The sequence below is a fragment of the Macrobrachium nipponense genome, chromosome 28, assembly GCF_015104395.2.
Source record: "Macrobrachium nipponense isolate FS-2020 chromosome 28, ASM1510439v2, whole genome shotgun sequence".
Classification (NCBI taxonomy): Eukaryota; Metazoa; Arthropoda; class Malacostraca; order Decapoda; family Palaemonidae; genus Macrobrachium; species Macrobrachium nipponense.
In genome coordinates this window covers 7,435,992-7,443,491 of record NC_087217.1, presented here as the reverse complement: position 1 = coordinate 7,443,491, position 7,500 = coordinate 7,435,992, and positions in this window count along the sequence as shown.

The following is a 7,500-nucleotide window of genomic DNA, read 5'->3' as shown; positions in this document are numbered from 1 at the left end:
TAGATATGATATCGATATAGATATATCTATATATATTAGTATAGATTATAGATATAGATATAGATATAGATATAGATATATATACTATATATATATATATATATATATATATATATATATATATATATATATATAGCACATTTCCCTGAAAAGGCAACCCCTGAGAAAATATCGCACAATAGGTACTCCTAAAATCCTAAAATAAATTGCTGAATCTTGTATATAGACCCCCGATACTGAACACTCTCATAACATCAGATGCTTCATATATATACAAGGAAGGCTCATCAGTAGGACGTCAACCTACCAATACATAAACCCCTCTTTCCACTACCTCTTTAAAGCACTTTCTACAGCTTCCTATTCCATTCCTCTGCATCATTCCGAATCATACACCCTTTTCATCAGCCCATCTGTATTCTCGATTCTTCCAGCATGAACAAGCCATTCCTAAACAGAATTATATATTCTTTCATCTCTGTCAATCTTTTTAACTTTTCTACACATCTCCACATTTCTCAGTCTTTCCATTCCTAAGGAGTACATCGTTCCCATGAACTATCGAAAGTGAACTTTTAGCAACTTCTACTACACTACTAAAATTTTTTAACAAGACACAGCCCTTCACCAGTGTGTGTGTGTGTGTGTGTGTGTGTGTATGACCACCGGACATGACTCTAGACAGAGGGGATTTGGTTTGACAGCTATTAAAAGAGCATTACACATAAAAGCCCTCAGAACTTTTAATCGTCAATATTAACCAGCATGGCCGCCTTAACGGTATTGGATGAGACTGCTATTGAGAAATCACAACCAAAAATTTTGTTAAAAACTCAAAGCATGAAACCCTAACAACAGCAAAAATTGCTATTACCAAGAAATGAATGTAGTTACCTTGAAGCCCTAAGTGTATATGTATTTAAATAAGGCATATTATATATCTTTGAAGTACGTAAAACATCTTTAAGCTAAGAAAATAACTTAAAATACATAACTGTTTCATATTAACTAGATATGAATGCCATATTAGTCTTGAATACGAGTGTCACAGAGAAAAAAAATAATACCAGTAAAAGCATAATCCTTTAAATATTATTCTTTAGGTAATGTAGATAAATGTTCCATATAAAAGAATATGACTGCCTTCGCGCACTGAACCAGCCTAGATTTGTAGGGTATATTATAATATTCTAGTCTGGAATGCAAAGCCTATAATTTTCATTCACCTACTCCAACTAACACATTATGTCTGGATACATTTTTGTCTTTGAAAGGCATCAGTCACCGAGCTTTCGAGTAAGGAACAAAATAAATAAATAAATAAAATGAAACTGACATCCTCATAACAGGTAAAATGAAATCAAAACATTCACTATTTCATGACCCACGGACAGGTACATGTTTAGGTGTATACAGGTGAGCGACCATTAAGTGTTCAAAGGGCCAAATTCTAAAAATGCCATATCACAATAATTCTCCATTTGAACTAAAGGTTTTGAGGTACTTTCTGACCAGATCCAAACAGAATTTCATGGTTACTAATATCAGAACTAAAATTTCACTGCCTTGTAATCTTCTGTTTTTGTCTGTACGAACAAAAATTAATATACTTTCTATACTGCATACGCAAAAGATAACTTGAATGCTTATTTCAGTATTAGCGCCTTGTTCTTCTAGCTTGCGATGCAATAATTACTCATAGTAAATGAAGACAAGATATTAAAATTGACAGCTGAGTTTCTGTTTCACTACAAATATTACAGTTACTTGAATTCTTCTCCTGAATGACTACATTGGGCTATTTCTAACATATCGTTTCCAACACCTCATATAACTCAAAGTATATTCTAGTAAAAGACAAAAATGCTAACTTTTCTGGGGAAAGGCAAATCTTTGCACCAGGATTAAATATTTAAGGACCATAAATAAACATGAATGGGTTAAGAGACATTGACAGGCAGCCAATGTATCAATAAATAGAGAAGGTATGTAATAATCGGCACTAATGCATACGATACCGAAATACCTGCCATTATCATTATAAAACATGAACATGTTAAACTAACAAGTTATCACGTAAAGAATAAATAAAATGCAAACTGCTTTCATATGCCGATGTCATGTTATGTCCTCATTAGAATTTACACAACATGTTATTTCCCAACGTTGCCTCGATATCAAGTATCAAATTATACGTCCATGAAACGCAGGAGTATTATTTTTGCATCGTATTATAAAATATTACTCTCATGTCAGAAATTTCTACTTACATTTCTTATAATGCATACTCCAGATGGAAATGGATAGGAGGTATAGTCAAAGGAATTAAGAACTGTCAACGTATCATCTAGTCAAATGTTGGCTTTAGTAGCAAACAATCCGTTCTTGAACTGTGAAGTAACAGGTAACAATCAATTTTAGTCTAATGAACAGAAAGGCAACTTCATAACTAATACAATACTGTTTGTAAGAGTTTGGACGCATCCATATTTATTATATGACTGTGCATTCGTGTTTTCTGACATCCACAGTTGCTCTCAGTTTAACCGAACAGTAACCGTAGAAAAGACGGAAAATCCTCCATTTCGCCTGAGGAAACTAGAATCGGGGAAAAGGTGAGGTTGGATCAGACGAATTCCTGATTGGGTCCCGGTCCTGTCAAATGAGGTGGGGGGGTTGGGGGGGAGAGAGAGAGAGAGAGAGACCAAACAAAGCATTTGAACGGAGTGCAGTACTACAAGGTGATGAAGATAAGGCCAACATATAGCTTAATCCCTTAGATATAAATACGCTTTCTAAACAAATAAGTCTATAGCCATATCTTTTTTTTAGGGAATCAAGAACTATGTCTACTCATATCTATACATATGCATCATGTGGCATTACAGTGACAATTCAATAATGATTTTGTCATCACTAACATCACCACCTTCTGGAGAAGCATATCTTATCCAAGACCTCATAACTCGCGCTTCCTGTGATGGCCGAGATGTCCTTTGACAGATGTTTCGCTATTCCTCGAGGAAATATCTCACAGCTCAGAATGAGATATAAGATAATGGTTCATTTGCATGTCAATTACGCGTCTCGGAGAAGAGAGAGAGAGAGAGAGAGAGAGAGAGAGAGAGAGAGAGAGAGAGAGAGAGAGAGAGCTAGATTTAAAGGAAGGATTAAATACAGAAGATATTCATAAATAAGACATTTTCCAGACATAAATTGCCAAGAGGAATGGCACGGGTTAAATGGAAGTGGCGAAGAAAAGGTAATTTATCAAGCAAATAGGTTTCGAAGGTTATTGTCATAATTAATAATATGCCGAGTGTGAGTTCCATACAAAATTTCGTATGAAGATCTATTCCTAGAACATATATACTAAATTGCTGCAAATATAATTCACAAAAAACAAAATCAACTATATTACAGAAGGACGTTTATTTGATATATATATATATATATATATATATATATATATATATATATATATATATATATCATCCAGACTATCAAAACGATGTAACGTTACCAACCTGACATATATATATATATATATATATATATATATATATATATATATATATATATATATATATATATATATATATATATATATATATATATATATATAATATATATATATATATATATATATATATATGTATAACTGAATCACGAAAGTTTGGAACGTGATAAATGCATAAATAAAGGTATAAACCACGAAGGAAAGTGAAGCCCTGCAGTAGCTTCAAGGTCTCTCGACTCAACGTCCTTTACTCAGCAGACAGTCGTTTTGATAGTCCGGATGAGAGTTCGAATCCCACTACGGACGTAGAGTTTCTTCATATTTTTGCCTATGGTTCTTAGAGGCTTTGTGCGTAATACGGTGTATGTGTGTATGTGTTGTGTGTGTGTGTGTGTATATATATATATATATATATATATATATATATATATATATATATATATATATACACACATATATATTTGCTTTCTGGTAACTTACATCACATTTGGGGTTTAGCCGTAAACCACTTCACCACTACAGGGTGATTTGTCTCATTTATGTCTCATTCAATTTCTCCTAGGGATGAAACTCCGCATTTACTTCATATCTTTAAAGTTATACAAGTACGCTCTGTTAATTCCTACTTAGTACGAGATATTGGCCAAAGAGTTTTCTTTCACATAATCACACTACACTGATTGTCTTTGTATCCCCAATGACAGTGAAATTCTAGGATGCTGCCACCACTACGGCTCAGACACCTTAGAACTAGATACAGTACTTAGCCAGAAATCATTCTGCAGGCCACAATTAAATGTTTGACGACTTCCACACTATCAGTAACACTTAGAAAAAATACACGAAAAATGGGGATTTTATGAATTTGAGGAAAGGGATAGGAAAGAATATTTACTAGAAAACGCAAGCGCAGAAAGTACCGACATACAATGAAGAAATACACTTCTGGGATGAAATGTCGAGATAACAAGACGTAGACATCGCTATACTTTTATTCAAGCCCCTTGCAAGATCAATGATAAAAGGGGTAATCCAATGTCTCCGGATTGAAAAATTATTAACAAGGAACGCTAACATGATTAAGCTTTGAGTTCCCCTGATGCTAAAGGACACACTAATACTTTTAAAAAAAAGGGGTCTTCTCTTGAACTTAAAACGAGGTAGAAATATCAGATATGGGTTTCGATATAATACTACAACTAACCTTTTCTCCGATTGAAAATTAAGTATGTTTCACTGAAAAGAGAAATTAATAAAATAATACGGACGACAACATGTGAATATAACATCTTTTAATTCTTTTCACTTAAACTAGAATCTACTCAATTCATGATAGGTAACTTTTGCTAATAATCACTTCTGTAAGAATTATCTTTTTACTGTTGAATAAGAGGGCTTAATTCTTAATGAGTTTGGATGCATACATTCCGTGTAACAGGTGGTTTTAATATTCAAGGAATATGACTCCCATGAGAGGCGTAGCTTTCCTGGCTCAAGAAATAATCATAAGTCACCTAAGGCTGGTAAGACCATGGCTAAGACTACCGAGCCGGCGTCTTTATTTGATGTATCACGGTAACAGAAAGGTCCAAAACCTTGCTACCATGGAACGTTATTATCTTCATTTAATAACAGAAACTGGTTTAAAATAAGATATTGATTATATAACTGCCAGATAACACCCGACTGAGGATAGGTAGGAACACAAAGGCGAAGGTTCAAACTTCCCTATGGCTAATTCCATAGTTCGGTTAAAATTATCACTACGACAGACCCATTAATGACCAAGTCTACAGCTACTGTGGCTGCTCCGGTTCCTGTCAAAAGGCAAAATTTTCTAGACATAAATTTCCATTGACTGTTTATCACAATCCATAAACATCAGTGTAAGAGAAATCCAAGGTAAAAACGTCCCTCTTTACTATGACCTTGCAAAATAATAGCACAAAAAACATTTTTGGTAACCACATCCCTAACGGGATGCGGGGTGTGGTCTACCGAAAAACATGAAAAAAAGCAAAAATAACCAGCTAAAACTTTAGCTCTCCCTACAAAGGATCTAACAATAAATGTGTTTAAAGATAAGTGCGTTCTTTCTGATAAGTACTACGACTACATTGATTTAATAAGAAATCTCCGACTTTCCATTCAAGTGGAAGGAGCCAGCGCGCACGAGAGAGAGAGAGAGAGAGAGAGGAGAGAGAGAGAAAGCAGGCTGCAACACGAAAACCGATATCGACACACATTTCGTTATGCGCTCTAAGTAACATAGCTTCGTATTTTTCCTTACGCTTAACTTGGCAACACGTTATCAATTAAATTCTTGCTTATCAGAAAATTATAACCATTTAAAGTACGGTATTGCCTTTAAAAATATGTTATAAGCCCATATATATATATATATATATATATATATATATATATATATATATATATATGTATATATATATAAACGCTTATTTATATTTTCATTTTCTCTCTCTCTCAAAGCGTGTGTCGCTTTTATGCTCCTCCCCACCTCATCCTCCAGGATTATACACAATTTACAGGAAACTGATGTACTTAAAATAAAATCCCATTCGACTAAGCTTTCCACAAAAGGGATTTCACTGACAGTCAATCGCGCGAGGGAATATATCCCTTTTTTTGTCCAAACGAACCTGCATTCAATATAAGGGATTATACATTAGGGTCAAACTATGAGGTCGCATATATCATATCTGCGGCCCCCCCTTTTAGGGGGGGGGGGTGAACGGAAAGGGATACATAGGCTTTTGCTACCTCCACACAATCATAACTGCGGGTTGTAAGTGAAATGTGCAATTCACGCGATTAATGGCCTGAAAGTCGCGCTTCAAATAATCACTATCAATAGCATGGTATTGAAAGTTTAAATCCGGATGTACACGTGGCTCATCAAGAACCCCCTACCCGCCACACCATAAAAAAACCTACATTAACCTCTGTCCATCCTACCCCATCATGCTCATGCCGTGCAGAACACTCTGTAGCTACCAGCGCCGAATCGCGTGATGTGACGCACCCGATGACTCATGTCTGGCTTTATACGCGCACGCCACCCTGACAAAGGAGAACATTCCATAGGGAACACTGGGTCAGGTTAGCAGCGATAGCCGTGCATAGCTTGCCAATCATTACTACGCGTTGGGTCACCAATATAAGGAGTTTCTGAACCAAATCACTTTACATACAGATGGAATACATCAGCATTGAAGAACTATTTACGTTATAATGGATTTCTACACAATATAATTTTACGATTGATACGGCATAGGTATAGGTAACGGTGAAGCCATATGCAAAATGCGGGAACAAGTTGCAACGGCGTGTTTTTATCTGTAAGAGTGCGCCGAAATTATGGGGGACACACTTCTAATCGTTATAGAAAGGATAAATTATACGTTAATTATATGGGCTGGAAAAAAGCATAATTTACATATATTCTCTATGAAGGCTTTCGTTACGAGGGCATATTACTAAGAGCCAAAAGAAGGTACAAAATAAATTCGGTATACTTCTTATAGCTGTAGGTAATGCACTTACGAGGTATACTCCAGAAAGACATAGAACTGCTTAAATTTTCAGTATCAAAGGTCACATCGTATGAATGTTAACAAAAGCAACAGAGATCACAAAGTACTTAGGAATATAAGTGTATAAGCATGATTTTTCCTATAATAAAAGGGGCATTTCAAATCGCAAAGGAAGTCATAGAGGGCGCAGGCATAATACTAACAGCTAACGGGGGGAAAGGTTGTGGAGGTATAATTCCAGCCGCTATAAATGGATTACATATGCATATTACCAAGTGAAAATGGAAAGGTATCAGTTAAGCTTATTTAACTTGCCAAAGTTTAGACTACCTTCATTTTAGCGACGACGCTGTTTAAAGGAGTTGATCAACAATTCCAATTCTTTCAAGTTGTTCAGACAGAAATGAAGAGAAAAGAGGGATCAAC